Here is a 21,180-nt window from a genome sequence, read left to right as displayed (position 1 = left end):
TTTCTTCGAGGCGCCACGGAGTCATGGAACTCACTCCATCTGCAGGGTTGTGTAATGAAGCGAAAGCGTACGGTACAAAAAGACGACCAAGTCTGCTCCTTCCCGTGAGGCTTGGTTTGTGGGCGGGGCTGTGGTTCGGTCGTTTGGGGCGCCCGGCCCGGCCATGTTATGAGTGCCTATGTACTTACATACCTACAGACGGACAGAACTGGCATTTCTACGTCTGCAAAGAACGTGTACATGCGCTAGGCGTATTTTCTATCTTGTTGGAGCTTTCTTTCTTTTTTCCATTACCGGTCGTCGAACAACCCTGCTCCCCTCTGCTTTTCTGTGCACCATTCAAGATACCTTTTCTCAGCCTAGTGAGGAGCAGGACCTTGAGAACAAACCCTTGTTTTTTTGTATGGTGGCGCTAATGCAAAACGCCGTGTAGTCCTTGAACTCGTATCGTTTTCAAACGATTGCCCGATGACGCAATTATTCTGTTTCTGGCGAAACAAAGAGAGTTACGTGGCAAAGTTTCTATGGTTTCAAACGTCAAAGACAGTCAGTCCTTTCGGTGCCCTAACATTTGTCTTGCGTCACGGAGTGCAATGAGCGATGTTTTGGAGTGCAAGAAATACGCGATTGTTACCTTCAGAAGACTATATTTAAGTAAACATATCCTGACCCCACGGACACACTGAATCCGCAGCCTCAGTTTCAAACTCACGTCACACTGCACCTAAATGAATCACCATATATCTATGTTGCTTAACGGGTAATGATTGCTCACAAGAATATACAACAATACATCGTAAAGCAGCGAATCGAATATTGATTCTTTTGGGGATACTTTCTCTTTCACAAAACCGTGAAATGTCCTACGGAATGTCAACGCGGTAAGTCAAGATGACCTTTCATTTCAGCTAATTAAGGACGCGTAGCTTGCATGGTTGCTAAAACAACGTAATCTCTGTCCTCAGTCTCCACACACACATCAACGTATACGCAATAGGATTCCACCTCTATGTCACACCGCGAAACGTCATATACTCATTAGAACGCAGTTTCTAAAAACACTGTAACTCATTCGACAGGGGACCTATATTAAATGTTGAACGTTTGTTGTTAAACGTACCACACAACAATGCATATCGATACCATTTGAGACAGGCGGCAGGGAACAAAGTAGTTTTGAAGAACAGTAATGTTTCAGTCGTAATCTGATGTTTCTAAATTCTAAATGTCGTATGGTTAAATGTTTGCATGGGCGTATGTTCCAGTCAAACTACGCTGGATCTTCTATACATCAAACGCGCCTCGGCCGAACGAAGTTACTCTTACAGCCGATGATTATACGCAAAGCAAAATGTGCAGAATGAATTTAATAATTTTTATTTGCAATTTTTTCTTACCCCTCACTAGATGCCCACTTCCATTCGCAGTATGTTTTATTGAATAGGAGCGTGAAATTGCTTTAACACTGATGTCTGTTTTAAATTCGAAGCATTTCTTTGCATACTGTAAGCACTTTTGCCGTTTATCTGTCTATATATCTATCAATCTAGCTGCTTACATCTGGGTGTTCTCGTTATCAATCCCTTAGCTTGGCCTGAACCAAAATACGCATGAGAGGGCAAGATGGTTCGACCAACATGGCGCTCTCGCGGAGACATAAATAATGTCACAATCCTGTCGCGTACATTGTCAAACACTTCCCGCCAGACAGTGGCACGTACCCGTGGGCGGATATGTGCCACTGTTGTGCGGGTATGTGCCACAGGTAATTGATACTTAGTATCTAGATAAGGACAACGAGAGCACCATATGGACATATTTAATACGTAAGCGTTTACATAAACTTGACATCGGCACCGTAAACCCGACGAATTGAAAGAGCAAATGTCAGGGTCACAGCAGGAACCCAACCCAAGCATTCAACCACGGAGCCACGCGAGGTCTTGGAACTACTTAGCAAGTACACCCTAATGTTCCTGAAACGTCAGTTGTCGTTGAAGTGTTGGCTATCAAATTTTATAAACTGTATACCAATATAATACAGCCGCCACATCGGTTTAGCGCCAATTGTATTGAAGTGCCACGCGCGGAAGCTCATTTACGTAGCAGTGTCCAGGGCTGATACCCTCGCGAGCGCCAGCGCTTTATATCAGCTTATTGTTTCTATAGTGTCACTAATGCTTATGTTCCTGTTGTAATCATTACGAAAGTGCAAACAACTGGTTATATAACTACCTGTATGTGCGTGCAAACTTTCTACATGTCTCTATAGCGTCATTGTATGGCGTGTCGTTCAATAGGAAAATTACAACACGTTCACCTTCCCTCCGCACGCTTTGCATAACGTGGATTCCCAAGCTATGCGTGGGACCTGCTGAAGTTTATTTATTTCTTTATTTTTTTAAGACTGAATATTTCAAAGAGACAAACTTGCCAGATTTTACGAGCAATAAGTACCGGTTGGGCTAAAGCTTCTTCTAACATTTTGTACAAAATGTGTTTTGCATTGCTATTTTTTTAGCAGTTGTGTGGAATGCGGCACCAAATACTTTGAGCGTCTAACATTATGGTTCTACCTTTTAGGATACTGCGCAGCAAGAAGTTCGTAGATTTAGTGACTGAGATACTGGCGCATTTGTTCTGAACTTCGGAAACACCATTGTTGGGTCCACATGAATGGCCTTTCACTTTAAATTGACTGCCACTTTCTATAAGTAACTGCTAACCACAGATGGAAAGAGACATGCTTTGAATACTGGAAGCCTTAAAACCTACGATAAACGCTTCAATCATTTGTAATAAATAAAATTCAAGCAAGTCATAGGGACCCAAACATATACGAAGTCTGGGTGATGTTTTAGAAATGCATCGTAGAAGAGCAGAGCAATCAATACACTTTGACGATTCAATATATTACGCTATATTTCTCATGCAGCTCTGAGTGAGCAGTATTCCGAGAAAAGAAAAATTACTTTCTTTTATTTCACCATGGAAAGTTCATCGGCAACACTTCTTCAGCGAAGTCATTTTGTTTGAGAGCGGGAAAACCAGGCCGCCGTTGAACGCGTGAGTTCTTTGACACACTCCCGGAGATGATATGGTCACAACAAAATAACGACCACCCCATAAATGCCGACGCAAAAGAGAGACGTCTGCACTACCCACGTCAAATGAAAGGGAAACACAGCTGCCGACCATCGAATACGACCCTATACCTAGATGCCGATTGAGTATAGGAATGATACAGCAGTCGAAAACAAGCGGTAGCTGAAAAAAAAAAGCCAACAACAAACAAATGAGGTTCCCGAAGCCGCCAGACTGCGCTATGCAGGGCGGGTGCCTCGACTCGATAATGGATTCGCGTATCACTCCTGCAGTCATATACAAAGTAGTCGTTATATGTCTGTGCTACGAACACACGTGTATGTTGCTAGCCAAGTTGTGCTTGCACGTATACGTACCTTTCGCAACAGCCAACGAAACGGGGCACTTTTTTTCCCTCTCTCTCTCCGTGCAGCGGTCTAGCCAACAACAGCAGTAAGACATTCGATTTCAAAGGCCATTGTCTCGATAACGGCTGCATGTACCCCGTACGGTGAACGTAGCAGAGATAAGTGCACGCGACCATACTGGAGGTGCATGAACGGATGTCCTGTACGCTGTTAAATCAGGTTTCGCCGTATAAATGCTTCACTCTTCGCTAAGTTCAAGTCCGCGGCTACGTGAGAGAGCTCAGCTGTTCTGCGTAGCGTTTGGTAATGTTACCTGTTGTAAAATTGCCTCAAAAGACTCAAAAGGCTATAGACTATGGCATGTCACTGTATTGAAAGTGTTACTCATTGCATGAATGCGTTGTAAACCTTTCCTTAACAGTCAGAATTCTCTTAACTAACTATGAAGACGGTGGATGCAATTCATGTGCTAAAATATACCCTACATTTGGGATGTGTTATTGAAGTTTGAAGTTTGAAGTCTGAAGTTTATTTTATTTCTTTCTGATACAGAAAGAGGAGTAAGAGCTAAAGGCCGTATTGCCTGACAGAGGCTCCTATACTCCCATGCGCATTCGGCATGCGTGTACATGTTTGCATGCGATGCGAGTATACAAACAATAGAGTGACTAAAAAATCAAAACATGCATGTACATAATTGTCACTGCAAATAAAGCATTACAGGTAGACATCATACATGAAAACTCTTCATGAAAACAAACATGTCATACAGACACTCCAAGAATGTATACCTATACGCATTAAATTGTGAACTTTCAAATTGTAGCACAAACTGTATATGCGGTACACGTAGAAAATTAGACAGATATATTTTATTGATAAGTTATCGTGGAATGTTGAAGCATAAACACGTTTTTTTTTTGTGGTTGAGACACAAACAGCATATGTAGAGTTTTCTAAGTGAAACAGTGTATATTGTAATATAAATTTCGAGAACGTTTAGCTTTGCCGGGGTATTCGTAAACGCTGGAAACATTTGCTGTGTTGCACAGCTCGTAACTATGCCCTGTAAATCAGGAGCACTGATAAAAACTGCTTTTGCTCATGCTTTCAATTTTCTCAGCTATTGATGCATTCCTGTCCTATTAGTGCCTGCGATTCGTCGCCAATTCCCCAGTTGCGCCTATATATGCGTATCGCAGCTTCTATAGGATTACTATCATCAGCATAATCATCGTCACTTCCAATCGATAGATCATACAGCAATGTGCCATGCAGAGAAACAAAGCGGATATGACATTTGGGTGGATAAGCCTCTAAAGCAACAAGTACTTAAAAACCACAAATAAGGGGACGCTGAAGTACATGCAGAGAGGTGTACGCGTGGGTCCTATTAACTGTTGGCCGTACACACGCCATGGGACCTCCACAGATACTCGCTGTCCAACAGCATCTCAGCAATAAAAGAGGGCGCTACCGATCTTTCTATAGGTGACACCTGTGAACATCAATCTCGCCATTCCTGAACGCCCAAAACCAGAAAGGGTATATTACCTTATAACACTTCTCTTCAAAGACGAACTGTCCCTAACATTCAGGAATACGCGCCGAAGCGAGATGGGAAAATAGAAAGAATGAATGGATATGGAGTTTCATATTAAAAAGGTGGCACGCGGCAGACATAAAAGAGAGAAGACTCTCTTTGGCCGGCGTACGCCGCCAGCGCCGCAGCGCAGCTGCAGATATCGGCCCATTCGACGCGATGAAGCCGTCAAAAGAGCGCGCAGCTGGAACGGGAAGAGGCGGCTATGCGCACGTGGAGCGCTTGCAGCCCACCGGTGCGTCGCGGCCGACCACTGGCGCTTCCTCGCAATGACGCCTCATGACGCGTGGACGCCTGCCTCCCAGGCGCACTTCGCGATCCACACCGGCGCAGGGCGCATCGAAGCGCGACCGTACGACGGTTGGTTGCCTCCTAAGCGTCCCGCGCGCCGTACTTCTCGGTGGGGCGACATCAGGCGATGCTCTGTGGCCAGTAAGCTACCGAGGTTTTCCTCAGCCCGGAGCTTCGCATAATTTCACCCAAAACAGGGCGAGTAATTTACACAACAGGCCTTTACACAACACGTCGAAGCGCATGCTTACCCGTCCGCTTAATCTTACACGTCGTTCGGCACCCTACTCATTTAATCGTCGAGCATCCGGTGACCTAACTCTCTCCAGGATAGGGTGTGGAGGTGTGCGCGAAAAGTCTCAACTTTAACTGGCTCTTCGCCTCGGACGTATATCGTGGTAAGCGGTGATAACTCGACATGCATCTGCCAGGTCGTGCGCTCAGTTTCCAGCAGCTTCGTGGTGCCGGCGGGTACTAAACTATGTCCCCATGCATTAACCTGAGGCGTTCACCGCTTTCTATACGTTGAAACCAAGCAGTAAAAGTAGTAGACGCATCTCGTTCAAACACCGTGTCCAACGCCATAAAGCCAGCCTTTACCATTACAAACTTTGTGGCGGGCATCAGAAGAGAGGCTCGTAAATAGAATTTACGCTAATGTACTTTTTAACAGCTAGTTGATTGATCACAGTGCTGGGAATATCATCAGCGAAGATGGCTGTACAATTACAAAATTTTTTTATACGAAACAAATTTTTTTCAACTGGTTCTGCGGTCTGATGGTTAAGGGTGGCGAAGGCTCACACCGATGACTTTCGCTAAACCATATCTTAAATAGCTAGCCATGAGTTCTACTTTCTGTCATTTCAAACGTAATATTGACGAATGTGGCGGTAAATATTACTTGCAAGTATGCATTGTCTCAGCACCATTGCGAAAATCACGTTTGTTTGCTGAGTATCTGAGTATCTCATTAACCAACATTGCGTTAAAGTCGTTCCCGTGTAGGGCATCTCAACTAAAAAAAAAAACAAAAAGAAAGACGAGCTCTCCTACGAGCTTTCCAGACAATCCTACGAAGAAAAACCACATGCCAATAGGGTTCAGAGAATTCTTGTTCGACACGACGCCACCAGGCGTACCTCGCTTTGCTTGAGCGAGCTTCAATCAAGATCACTTGTTTCTCCGTAAACTAAGTTTGTCTAGCGTCATCCGATTTTTCTACACAATTTTAGACACCGGTCGCAAAATTTGCATGACACATCAGTGGCTGTGTCCCGTCGCAAGGTCAGTAATAACAAGACATAGATGAATAGGGAGGTCCACTACAATTGTAGAAAGTGGCGTATGTTTTTAGTCAAGCCATCCTTGATGAAGTTAATTTGTAAATTATTAACAAGTAACTAGTACTTGAACAAGCAAATGTTTAAGTCGTGAATTCAAAACGAAACGAACATGTAATTAGAACTCGGGCGAATGTAACACACTCGTGTAACTCACGTCAAGTTGTTCCTGTTAGGAAAGCTTACTTGCGTCGTGAAAAAGCACGTCCGACCTTTATATAATAATGTTGTCGGTAAAGTTCAATATCCAGTTGAGTTGAGTGTAAACTGCACTGCTTTCGTTTCGCTACCTCATAGATGGAGAAGCCTGGAGTTTTTCCTGAAGGCAGAATAAGCACATTGTGGTGACCGATATTTCCGACTATCAGGTCGTAAATCGAGGCAGATGTGCAAAACACGAGGAGCAAGTTCTCGGGCGCCACAGCCGCGTGTGACACCATCCGCGCGAGACTTCTTCATTGGCTGTAACGGTCGCGTAGAGTTACGTAACGGTACCTTTCCACCATGTGTGTGACCCCCTTTTTTTACTTGCAATGGAGCATGCCGTTTCGAGTCCCTCATTTATGAAACACGTCTCACACCGAGCACATTCAGTACCTCGCTTGCCTGGCCGTCTGTTTGCTCTGCTGTCGTCTGCTGTACGAAAACTAGTTAGCAAGCAGACGAAAAAGAAAAAAAGAAGAACGAAGCAAGGCGTGTCGGTAAAGCCGAGTGGACGGAAGGACTATACATTCGAGAGGACGCTCGTACAACGCCTCATACGCGTCAACGCTTTGAGGGATTTACGCGACAACGCCATCTGGTTACGACCGCTGTCGGAAGAACAGGCGCCCCGAGTACGGACCTGGAGGCACAACGAGCGACCGTGTGTTAAGCGCGCCGCAGATGAGTGAGAGTAGGAAATAAAAGAGCGTGCGTGCGCAGAAGTGAAAAAAGAGGGTTGCGTTGCGCACATGCGTCGCAGGCTGCGCGGCGACGTCTTTGTTGTGACGTCAAACGCTTGAGCGATTATGACGTAGTACGCCGGGTGTCGGATGAAGCGAATGGAAGGGGACGGACAGAAACAGTTGCGTCGAGCTTAAGGTACTATGGCGGAGCTATTCAGCACAGAGCGTGAATATTGCTTCACTCGTTCTAGGGGGTATAAGATGGCTTCCTTCTTTGAAGCATTTTTTTAGCCTATACTCGAAAGCTTTACGTGTCTTAGCTCATGGTTTACGTCGCACACGCTGAAAGGAGTGGCATCATGGTGGTGCCATATGATTACGTCAGTACTTGATATTGATGCCGTTATCTGCCGACGCCGTAACTTCGTCAAGGGTGGACCAAATGTTGGGAAGCAACAGTGCCTTGCCGAGAGAGAGTAAAAAAAAAACCTAATGCATTTTGTGTCGTGTTGCTGTTCACCATACCTCGCAACTTTGAAAACCACTGTTACCTATGGTATAACTTAATTCAATACCAAGTGTGTCAAGCTGTCCCCGTCAAGTGCTGCAGAGAATGTAACATGCTGGCAATTGGTTTTTTTTTTTTTGACGGCACCAGTGATTCGCGTCTTTTTGCGGAGGTGTTAGATTCAGCGCATAGCCCCAACAATTTCTTACACATTCGATTGTACACACAGAGTTTTGGTTGTTCCGTAATTGCTACGTTTACGTGACATGAAGACTCTTGGTAATCTACGCCGTGTTTTATTATTCTCCTGGATTATCTAAATCAAAAGAAAAACACGGCAACACCTACATGGTGGCATGCTGCTATCTACATAACAAAGGGTCACTACGGAGCAATATCAGATCAATTTGTGTTAGCCGCTACAATTGACTTGTACTGTTTTCAGTTCAACTATTGCCATGTTGGTGCACCCTATATTGCGAAACGTAAAGCATAGATCCCTCGACGAGTTCGCTGAAGCAAGCTCGCTTCATGATCCTATTGCATTTGTATGTTGAGCGCTTGTGGCCGTTGACACGTCTGACTGGTTTGTTCAGGTGTCTCGATTCCTACGTCACAGTTCAGTCATGAACCTGTTTGACGAATCAGCAGCAGCTACAGTATAGCCATGACAACGAGAAAGGCACGCACGCTGGCTTGACATTACTAAAGCTGTGCCAAGTTAGTCTACGCTGCTGCAACTGCGAGCCTGGGTAGGTGTGCTCTTCTGCCTCGTCGGAAGTCAGAGTAAGTGGAACCTTACGAAGAAAAAATTTCAACGGCACTGACAGAATACATGATTTCAGTGCCCCTAAAAGATTTCCTCTGAGGTTCGACAGAGGACAGGTAGTGCGCAGTAATACGGCACGCAAAGAGGGGGGCGCGGATTGGCCACAGACGAGCGAGCAGAGCCAGATCACTTTCAACTGTCTGCGCACACAGCGTGAGATTTCGCGATCCACAAAAGGGAGCCGCCGCTCGTCCTCCCCACCGACCTCTGACCTCAGCTGTACGCTTCTTCAGGTCATGCAAGAGGGTTCTCACCGTAGTTGTGTGCATTTCAGTTTGTACCGAGCAACGTGCAAATAAAGTGGGATTTTTTGCAGACATTAGGATAAGTGCAATTTTCGTGTAAACCACCAGGATTTTTTAATTGGGAGGGGGGGGGGGTTCTTTCAGGGGGTCAGCTGAGTTCTTTCAGGGGGTCAGGAAGGAGAGGAGCATACGCGTTATTTCCATTGCTTCTGTTCTTTGGGGGACAAGGGGTGACACGAGATAATATTAAGAGGGGAAGGGAGAACTTTTCCGTGCCCTTCTAAGGCGCCATCCCTGTTCATAGCTCACAGAATGTGTAATTATAGATAATATAAGCTGTCACAATTGCCACTATGCTTAATAACTCATGCCTATGCAAGCAGAATCAGTGTGAAAAGCCGGATATGCGAGTATGAATAAAAACGGTGTCTTGATGTTGGTAAGGGGATACCACAACGACGCCTGAAGGAACAAACACAAAACTACACAAATATAAATTCCCCCTCCTCTCGCCTTTTTCACGGTATATCTCGATAGATGCCCTGTTTGATTTCATTGTTATAGTTGTCGAAGAAGTCTTTGAAAAGCACATGCAAATTTAGAACCGCATTAAGCGCCACAACAATAGCATAGTATAGATAGGCTCTTGAATTTCACTCTAAGATAAAGGGGATCATTCAGTAGCGTATGCAGACAGACAAATAAAATATTCTCAAAGACCTTATAAATATTGCGCACCTTAGGTAACGCCAATAAAATATATGCACAGCCTTTGTCGAGCTTTTCTCGTAGCGAAGATGCAGTTTAATTACTTTTCTCGACAAACACAAACGTTAAGAAATACAAGCAGCTTGAGACGTCCGCCTGTCGCAAACGTCGCTCTCTTTTCTGCAGGCTGTGATCTGGGCTTGCCAGAAAAGCGGGCAAAGTCCTTCTTTCTGGCTGTAATTTCAAAAAACTCAGCGGAGGCATGACAAGCAAGGTGCTCGTTTCTTTACTGATCACCCGCATTCGGTTATCGGTTCGATTAGTAGGCCTCCATCTGCGAAAGAACCATTCACAATCGTTTGTGCGCGCACGCGCTCTGTGCACTCTGATAGGGCAAGCAGGACAAGTCGAAGCTTATATGGTTGTATCGTCTCGGCATTGAGGGCAATAGAAATAGATATGATGGGAGTGGGGCAAGGACCACTGATCCATAGAAGACCGCCTGCTCCTATATATGGTACAGCTCTCGGAAGGTCTCTCTGTAGGGTTCCACAGCGACATGGGCCTGCTGCTGAGCAGCTGTTGAATATGAATGAGGGCCTGAAAACTTCGCAGCGACGGTGCGAAAAGATAAGAAGAGAAGGCTAGGACTGCAGAAAAGACTACAGATATACAAGACGTCGCAGTAGACGTGGCAGTAGAGCCAAAGCTTGATGTTACCACGGTCAGCGCGTCTCATACAAGACTCCATACGTCTTTCGGCCATATACGACTAAACCAGTTGGCACACAAACGGGCTTTTAGGTTGTTCAATGCGTAGTTAGCTTTTCTGTCTTGCGCATGTACAGAGGTCCTCGCTGTGCAGGCTTTGTGGTGGTAGATGCGATCAATCCGACTTACTCGCGAGATTACATTGGCTTGCCGATGCATTCCTCTGACTGCTGGGAGGTACTGCATGTGAACACAGTTACTGCAAGTGCCCGTGGTACTATTCTGCAAGAATATATTGCGAGAAAAGCAAGTGTTGGGGAGAGGGGGGGCGACATCTCATACTGCGACCAACACGTGAGCAATAATTAGGTGAGTACCACCTTCTCAGGTTCTGTTTAGGCTCAATAGCAGTGATGCAAAAAAAAAAAAGTGATGAGGAAAACCTTGATTTGCTTATGCAGCATTTTTATTCCCGCTTCTTTTAGTGATCACACTTCCTGCCCTGAAAAGAGTTGACTGTTGGGCGAGCTGGTGTTCTGGCATGAAAAACATCGTGATTAGCGCAACTGTACAGTAAACACACAGGAAGGAACAGAGGAACACAAACACACAGGCGCACTTGTGATTGTCTATTTCCTTCCCGCCTGTTTACTGTTCATTTGCGCTACTCTCGATGGTTTACTGCCCTTAAGCTCTTGATATACTTTACTTTTAAAATACGAGATGATTATTAACAACGTGACTCATCCAAAAATGATGGCCATGACAAGAAGCCTCACGCAACGCGTGACACGGGCCATAGTGTCCGATTACTGGGACGAACATAGCCTCGGGGGCCGCTGAGGCTGCCGGGAAGGAAAAGCGCAGCTGGCGCCACCTGCTGCCCATGCGGGCGAGTGTGCGAGACGAGCGCGCGTATCAGCTTCGGTTGGATACGCGGCCAATTGCCGCAACCGACGTTTTGCGCCCCTGGAAAGAGCGGGCCGCCGATTTACGAGTCGATGGCCAGGTTTCGCGCCCTGACAGCTCTATCGTTGTACGCTTCGCCAGAGCACACCCAGGCACGCGATGGTTTCCACGCAAGCAGGTATAGGAACGGCAACGTGAATGGACATTTTTTGTGTGTGTGTATGTGTGTGACTGCAGCGAAAGCATCGCGCCAGCACTCGTATGAAATGTACGCTGGTAGAGCAAGTGGTCATGGTGACATCCTCAAAGAAGCAACAGAGGGGTTTGGTTCAGATTTCATTTTCAGTTTGTGTTCTCCTCACGCTATTCACTGACAGGTGTGTCACCTTTCTTTCGTAGTACGGTGTTTCCGAAATAGTGCAGTCGGTTTCATCCCAACTGAAACGTTTCGTATGCTATCCCAGTAATTTCATAAGGTCGAGTAAGATTTCTAAGGATACGATACGGTACGAAGAACTTTTTTTTTAACGATCCGGATATGTGTATCTAATATATGGAACCAAAATTTACTCCATAAGGATACACAAGAATCACTAGGTATACATGAGGAACAATTCAGTAGCAATATTTCTTCATATATTCCTATTTGTATCCTGTCACGCGCTTCCTATTCGCATTTTGGTCAGTATAACTATCACAAAAACGTATCATGATTTAAACCGGCATGCTTCCACGAAAATTTAGTTGGACCTAGTTGGTACACTGCTTTTAAGGTGAAAACTGCAGCCTAAACCAGGTCGGACCAAAGGGAACTCTGGAGCCGCAACCGTTTCTATGCGGGAAAAGAAAATGTCGGCAACACAGAAGAACTGCGTAAATAGTTTAATATCTAATTGGGCCACTATGCGGGGTACATTACAGGAAGAAACAACAAATCGGTAGTAGCGAGGGAAGGACACAGGCGAAAGCTCGGTTCCACGCAGAGTGATAACGCAGACGACCTGAAAACGTGATCCACCTATTTGGTCGGGCGAATACACGTAGAAATAGAGACGGAACAGTGAACGCACCCACTGTGCGCAAATAAAGGAAGCGTGCGAACACAAACCACCCACCCACATACAGACAACATTGAGTCCACACTGCGCCACTCCTTATACACTCGCTCATGCCTTCCGCCGTTGAGCACCCTCGGCCACTCTACTTACACCTACCCGCAGTTTCTAGCATGCGTGGTGCAAACGCCACGAGTCTCTCACTGGCGCGTGTGTGTGTTTGGGTAGCCTGCTGTGAACGTGGTCGTGAGTTGGTGGCCGCAGTGGCGCGGCGAGAAAGCGTGCAATTACGGCGCGACGGGGGCCGGACGCGGCGTCTACCGGCAGTCAGCTTGAGTCATCAACAATTCCAGGTACACCCTTGCCCGGTCGCCGCCACTGTACGCTCGCGTGGGCCAGTGAACCGACTTCAAAGGATCGGTCAAGATTGCCACTGTGTACCCGACCATCAGAAGGCGTAAGTTAAAAAGAAGGTTCTGGGAAGAGATCTGGAGCTGTGGGAAGGATTAGATAATTGAAATTGTGCAAACAATTTGGTATCGTCTTCATATATATGTTGTTGCTTCTTTAATTAAAAAAATAGCAGCGTAAAAGATGGCAATATTTGGGAGAGCATTTACGAGGTGCTTGTTTCTAAATTCCTCTGTGCCAGAGATACTTTACTTGTTGGGAGGTGGTACGGGTTGGTAGTGACAAAGACCCAGTGACTAGAAGGTCACGGATATTTTCGGGTGACGCCTATATTGATCTCAAATAATTAATCATTACATATTATAACGGGAAAAAGAGCAGGTTAACAAAAATGAATGTTTTCCGGTACTAAAGACAGGTATCTTGAAGGAAAAGAGGCTCGCATGGTGTAGCCAAGCTTGAGAGATTTTTCCAAATACTTAGATTGTTTTCCAGTCAGGTGCCCATGGGAATCGTTCAAAGTGAAACAACTGATCAGTGACCATATAAGAAGTATCGAAGGGTGAATCTAATAAACGCCACGGATTTATATTGGTTGGGAAGTATACGTGTTCCTTCTTATTATAAGAGACAAAGGCCAACTACAGACGTCAATCTTCCCATCAGGGACATTTGAAATACCATATATGAAACAGGCATAAATCTCGTGTTTTCCTCGAACACATGCATCGCAGTCTTATTCAAATCCCCGTAATCGTGCTCTTATCGACTTACCAATAAACTGAAAACACCTACTAGTTTATTGCCAAATATTCACCAAACCTAGATGCGGATTTCTCTCCGAATCTGGCGATGGAGTTGACGTCACGCGAAGCTGTTTATTCCAAAATATTCAGAAATCGTTAATGAATTCAGAGCTTTCTATACAGCGTGCATACGAATAACATATTCGAAATGCGATCTGTAAATCTAGCCTCTTCATAAACCGTGCAACCGACAAGCGTTTTTTATATTTTTATTGCCATTGTTTGTTTTCAACGCGGGCCACATTCAAACCCGGGTTCACCGACCTCCAGCCCAGGAGACAGAGATTCTGTTGTGCTGAACCACAGTAGCGCAGTGCAAGACGAGGCAGCTAAGCATATCAGCAACCGTCGGGTCTCGAAATCGTGACCCGAGGCGCGTGCATGCATGCCCATGGGCTTAAATAGAACCGCGTTGTACTGTGCTATAGTTACACGTACCGATTGTTCCGTTGAATTTCAGAGCGTGAACTAAATATAGGCACATCCTTTCACCCCACCACCGCTGCAGCCGCTAAAGAGAGAAAGGGCGCCATCACGTCAATTCATACTATATCGTGTTGCTGTTTCAAGAGTACACAGCCCTGGAGCTGCTAAATGGCGTGGCGTCTGTGTGTCTCAGTATTATGTAATTGTGTGCGTAAGAGACGACGTTTTTTTACAGGTTTGCCGATTAGTAAACATACTTGACACATTGAACGCATCTTTAGCTGACAATCACCAAGTATTCTCCAACTGAGGATAATGATACCAAAAAAAAGTATATACTGTAGAATGCACAGATATTTGGGCAATTTTGTTGTGATGCAAGTTTGTATTTAGGACTGCGAAACACACAACATTCAACTGACGAAGCACTAATATGTGTAATCTGTCTTTTATATGATGGTGTCTTGCCTCTGATGGTGCTCACCCATCAAGGGGAATGGGCCGAAAACCAGGCAGCAGGACTTAAGTTAAATACATATATGAAGCTAAAAAGAAACACGGTAACATTAGCCTAAAGACAGAGCAAAGCTAATTAATGAGAATTCCAAAAGAGTGAATGGTGAGAATGTCGGATGGAATTATTGGCAGAAATAATGGTAGGTTTAGAATTAGTAATATCAATAAATAAATATACTCTTACGAAGCTAATGCAGTGCCAACAAATGACAAAATCGTGACTTGTGAAACCAATCGTATAATTGATATCAAGCGCAGGTGTTGCTTTATCACATGGCACCAGCCATGGTACCACCATACTAGGATACAGCCTCAGGAATGCGTTATTTGCCGTTCAATAATATATAACTGCGGCTAAACGATTCTCTTGCTAAATTTGACGCGCATTGGATATTATCAGACCGACAATCGACACCTAATTAAGTAAATGACAATTCTATGAATGAGCCAATGCAGAATGTATAGGGAAAACTCACTTTCTACTCGGCCAATCTCCTTCATTGAGTATGTGCCCAGTCTAGATGAAAAGCACAACAACGGCCATCAGCGCACTGGTCTGGCGACAGGGAACAACGCATCTTGCAATTCACGAGGTGTCGCATCATTACAGTTTTCAGTGCCGAGTTTCAGTATGTCGGTTGAGCTTCGAAATAACCCTCATTTCAGTAAACCTAAGAAAGACATCAAGGAAAGTTATGAAAAAAAAAGAGGTTGTAAAGATCGAATCAGTGAGCGGAAACGATAGGCTAACTCTAAAACATGAGTGTGCACTCCACCGAGCGCCATGTCCAGGGATCTCTCACCCTTTAACAAAAAAAAATGCGTAAGAACCTCCTGGCATTGTAGCCAGAAGTTTCAAAACTGTAACACTACTGCTGAATCGAGCTATCTACGTGAGGCACGCAATTCTTCGCGAGCTAAAGAGTTGACATTGTGTTTTGCAACCAAAGGAATGAGGAGCTCGGCTTTATTGACACGCACGGCATGTAAGGGACAGATTGCGTTGGTGGCATTCTCTGATATATTGCTTGTTGAAAAAATCGTCTACAAGTTTAATTTTCACTCCACGCGTTATGGTTCGCCTTTGGTGCTTCGGGCACTCTACGTTATTACACCACCCCTTTTATTCGGATTATGAATGAACCAAAATATCAATGGATAAGTTACGTCCGCAAATAGGCACGTTGTAGGCGTACCATGCCAAACATTCAGAGCAGGATACTGTCAGGTATGGCCTGTATGGGACGAGTGACCTAAATTGCTGCCCGTTCGTTATGGTATGGATAGCGCTGAACTTGCTCATACACTTCTGCGGCATCGACGTCATCCAGTGGCTTTCACGCAGTGCGTAGATCCAGTGCGTTACGGCAACAAACTTAGATGGCGAGCACGATTTCCTATAATACGCTACAGCATTCGCGGTCGTTGGAGTATCGTTCGATGTGTGTGTGAATGGATGGGAGAAGCTGCCACGCTTGAGAGCCGAATTGAGCAAGAGGGATACAACGAGGGGCAGAACGAGACGACGTTTATAAGAAGAGAAGGTGTGCACGGGTCTATGCGTGCGCACGCTCTTTTTTCCAGGTCTTACGGGAGCCCGCGCTGGCACATTCGTGACGATGCTAAAGTCGTCGGTCACGCCTGCTTGAACAAGATTGCTCCCTTGTGGCGCTGTCGCACTGTCGTCGCGGGGATCGTGACGACGCCTTCCGTCACCCCCAAGCGACGACGTCGACGCCTGTGGCTTCCACATTCGCATCGCGGGACGTGTTTATTAATACTATACGGGCGCACTCAACGCCGCAGTCCGGAGGACTTGGACGTCCTCCGTATGAGTGGCGGTGTCCGCGTGTGTTTGAAGGTTGGTACCCGTGTACGTCGTCACACTGATAGCTTAAGTTTCGGGATCTTCACTAGCCTATCTCTATCTGCTATGTGAAAACATATGGCCTCGGACATATATGAAACACACACGTCCCAGAATGTTGTACCGTTACGTTAGGTCATCCACGGAACGTCATTTGCCGGTGCGACGAGTTAGTGACTCTGTTGACACTATATCCAGCGATAGGAAACGTGCTTGCGCTGTAACTGCATAAGCCTAAGCGGGTATCTACATGGCACCTAGGAAAGCGCCGTACATGCATGTGAAAGCTGTTGGACGTAGCGCATACACCTTTAAAACCACATCTTGCCCCAGGCCTATGTGACGCGTACATCGTCGGTCAGTAATGTACACCCTGAATACTACTCCCACATATTGATCAAGCATTACATTTCACTGCTTATTGGTTTGGTCTAAAAGGCGATGCTCACTGCGACGGGACTCAAAGCCTTCACAGTGCACACAAAGATGTACATCACAACTGGAGGAGGCTGCGCAAGTGCATACACCCAGAGAAAACGCTTCAAGGTGTGCAATGCAGGCAAGCAATGAAAGCTCCAACCGTAGGGCGGAGGGCTTGTCGACGTACCACAGCCCGTTCCCACGATGCTTTCGTCTGTGATCGCCCTTTGCGGTGTACCGCGTCACTGACTAGGCCTCTTTCGAAATAAAGAGCGCGCGCCAACGACTTCGGGTCGGACGTAATAGCTTTGTCTAGCGGGTGGATCTGCTCACTATCCTCGCCCTCAATGACAAGCAAAGGCTTTTTGAGAAAAACAGAAGAGGGTGGCGGCAGAAGAGATGCACGGGTGGCCTTTTCCGTGCTATTTCTTATTGTCCATAAAGTAGCACGTATGCATATATATACACTCAACTACGGTGAACGCGTGCATCTGTTCAGTCGGCTCGGAAGGCCCCGCTTTCATGGCGCTTACAGTCAGTCCCCTTTCCAATGTGTGCCAAAAACCGACGAGGGGATCAGTAGTTCTGCAATCGTTAGGGGAGTAGTTTTCTTTTCCTTCGCAAGCACAACGAGTCGCATTCATTCACGTTTTGAAACAAGAGGGTGTCAGAGCAACGCCATACACTTCGCGGAGTTGGTTTTACTTTTGACTCCGCGATGCCCAGCCTTGCAACCTCAGTGCTGCAATTTTCGAACAACTCTTCACGCTAACACAACGGGTTGCGACGCAAGGGGTGAGAAAAAGACGTCTGTAAAAAGAAAAGGCTAAATCGACCGTGTGAAAGTGAAAACGAACGTTGCCATACCATTGTCGTTTCTTCACTAAAAAGCTTGGCCGTAACACTCTCCTTCTTTCTCGCGCTTTGTGTTTCGTACCGTTTTCATGTAAAAACAAAGTGACGACGACGAGCTTGCACAGCTTCAAATGAAAGACTCGAAACTATAAAAACTATATACTGCCACGGGGAGAGCTGCAAAACCCAAATGTACAGCTGGCCGCCTAAAACAACAGGCGGAGTCATGGAACAACTAACAAGCCCTATACTCTATAGCGCTAGATTTGGCGCGAGAACTGCGAGCACCTTTTGTGTCGTCTGCAAGCATAGTCTCATTTTTCGTCTGCTTCCCGCTTCCCGTCCTTCGCGTCTTCCGGTACCTACAACGATGCAACTTTGTCCTTTCGCACCATAACGTGAGCTGTACGCAAATGTTGGCTTTCGCCTGCAAACACACTTCCCCTAAGCCTTTGCCTTTGCGCTATATCGTGTTCATTTAACCTTCTGTTCTGGCTTTGCTGGCAGCGCAGTTCGCGTCTTCGCACATTCGCAGAGGAGCAATGAGGCTTAGCAAACTCGCACGACGTGAACGTGCACGTTGTTTCTTGAATCACTCTCCCTAGGTGTTCGGTTTCCGGAGACACTTGAGAGCCCACCGGGCATGTCGAGAGATTTGTCCAGCCCTCGACACCTAGCTGTGCACCAAGTCAGCAGCCAGCACGTTCGCGAAACCATCATCTGGATGCCTGCAGCGACCAAGTGATTCTGTTTTAGTTTCTCGCTTTTCATCCGTTATGAGCGTGCGAGGACTCCTGCGCAACGCCCTCTCCCTCCACCAGGATTAATGAACATTCCCACCGGGCACGCTTAGAAGCGGATGGTTGCATCTTTTTGGCACATGAGGATGCTATTAATAGCGACCATCTAGAAGTACCTCGACTCCGTGTGTGCAAAGTAATGCCAAGTTGGACCAACTTGCCTTTTATTCTTTGTTGACTCCTAGAAGGCTGAAATAAGCAGAGGTCGAATGAAGGTGTCAGGAGATGGGTCGTTGAACACGGCGACTGGGTATCGCTATTATGGTTCTTTAGTCGTGCCGAGCTGTGAAGCTGACCGGACCATCCTCCGCGATTACGTTTACAAGATTCATTTTAGTGCTCGCTATGAAAAAGGAAGTTTGTTCTGCAGGGAGTGTGGAGAAAACAATATTTTTATTGAACAGACAAGAAATTCGGCTCGAGGGTTTATCTTGTCCTTGTAACCAAGACGACGTGAAGGGAGGTAATTTTAGCAGCATTCGAACAAATTATACGAAAAAAACTTAGATATTTCCTATACTCTTTACGTCACAAGAATAGAATATTTTCGAGTGGTTAGGGTATTTGAGGCATTGAATCAAGGTTGTCTAAACACTACCGCTTGTGACAAATAAAAATTAATATGTGAAGAAAGGATGACTCGGTACGAAATGAAAGGTAATTTAATTAGGTCAGTTTTCGGCTCTGAGGCTCTGTGTAACATTCTTAAGTTTTCTTTGTCGACACAACAGATGTTTTGCGAAATAGGTCACTTGAAGTATCTCCTTTTCCTCTGCATGCCGATTCGTAACATAAGAGATATCGCAACGGACATATCACAACGGACATATACAAGACATAAGTAAGGAAGTACCAAAAAGGCATTCTGTGAAGTGCCATTTATTAAACATCATTTATTTTTGAAAGAGTACTGTTATAGTTCACGGTTTAAAGTTACAGAAAGCTTACAAATATGACTGCGTGAATAGACACATTACACAGAAAAACGAGGTCATAAAAAAAGAAGACGAAAAAAAAGTAAAGACTAGCCATGTTGGCCTATATACAGTGCTTCAAGAAAGGCATACGAGAGCATTCTAAAATAAATGAATTGGAAAATACTTGCTCGGTGCCTTGGTAAGCATTTTTTTTGTCGGGATAAATGTTACGATAAGTATTTGGCACAGTGATTACGGCAGTTCTGAAATAAAATAAATTAAAGGCCTTTCTTTCTAATTAGCGCAAGCTAGTAGTCGACTAAATGGAAGAATCGCAGTCTTTCCTGCGGAAAGTCCACTGCTGCATGCAGTGAGATTTTCCAAAATCCAATTCCACTTCGTAATTGTTGCGGAGCAATTTAATTCAAGCGAAGCCACCGGAAAAACGGGAAGGGGCAGTAGCGTAGCCAGGAACGTTTTTGGTGGAATTGAAGGTGAGAGGTGGGGGAGGAGGCACACAGTACTTTTTGCATGTGAAACCACGAAAGGGCTAGAAGGAGAGGGGTTAGTTTTCCCCTCCCGGCTACACCAGTCGGTACCGGTGCTTTGATAAGCCTAACTAGGCGACGACTAGAATGACGTCACCATTTACGACGTCGATTGCAGTTCGTATTGTTGTGCATTTGTTAAAGCACGTGCGCCAGCATGCCCTATAAGGAAGTAGACTTGCAAAACCACGAGGTCAAGTCTATGAATTGTTGGTACAATTAGGCTCACTGATACTAAACGTCTGGGAAATGGTAGCAGTTGGCAGGTAGGTATAGGTGATAAACTTTATTAAGGATCCAACGAGGAATCACTGGCCCGGGCTAGGCCTCCAGGAGCCGTCGTCAGCGAAACATCGTGCAATGTCCTCGGCGGTAGTCCTGGCTAGCTGGACGGCACAGATTTTTATATGTAGATGTAGATCCTAAACTTGCGGCTCACACCCGCCATGAATAATTGGCGAAAAATTGAGCAGCTTAACAAAAATGAATATAAATTTTGGTCATCTGCACATGGGCTGACCTCCCATTCCATCTTTCTCAAATATCGCCAGCGGGCATATATAAAGTTTTGTAAAAACTGAAAGCGGCATCAGGCTCTGTGCAGGATCCTGATGGCCGACCACCTGTAGTGTATTGATTTGACCCTGTAATATTTGGCCTGTATTGTTCGGCCCGGCCTCTTGTATTGAGTACTTTTAAAGGTAATTACCCCAATTCCACTGACTTCAGTCGTAATTTATGCTTCGACCCGATTGAATATGACCATATCACCACAGGAAAACAAATTATGTATGCAGCGTGAAAATATTTCATTTCCCTCACTTTCGAGAATTTTCGGGCGAGTTCTTTGAAAAGAAACTCTCTATGCAATTCATAAGCAAAAACAAATATACGATGAGCACCAGAGCAGCCCCTTAGTTCCTGGGAAGGTCCTCTAAGGATCACCTTCGAAGAGGTCTGCGCTGGATTCATTGGACCTTTTTTTACCTCTGTTCACCGCAGTTTAGACGGCACGGGTAAAAGAGGTGTGTGCGGAGCAACAAAGGGAGTCACAAAGCATGTTGGAGCAATTA

The 21,180-nt window shown here is 45.5% G+C and overlaps 1 protein-coding gene across 1 annotated transcript in view; it reads right to left on the bottom strand.

The window, feature by feature from the left end:
• The window catches only part of dysf (neuronal PAS domain protein dysfusion), a 160,513-nt gene that overhangs the window by 107,444 nt on the left and 31,889 nt on the right, over positions 1–21,180 (bottom strand). The window lies entirely within an intron of this gene.

The sequence above is a fragment of the Rhipicephalus microplus genome, chromosome 6 (assembly GCF_043290135.1).
Source record: "Rhipicephalus microplus isolate Deutch F79 chromosome 6, USDA_Rmic, whole genome shotgun sequence".
Taxonomy (NCBI): domain Eukaryota; kingdom Metazoa; phylum Arthropoda; class Arachnida; order Ixodida; family Ixodidae; genus Rhipicephalus; species Rhipicephalus microplus.
The sequence above is the reverse complement of the archived record's forward strand: the minus strand, read 5'-3'. Positions and strand labels throughout refer to the sequence as shown.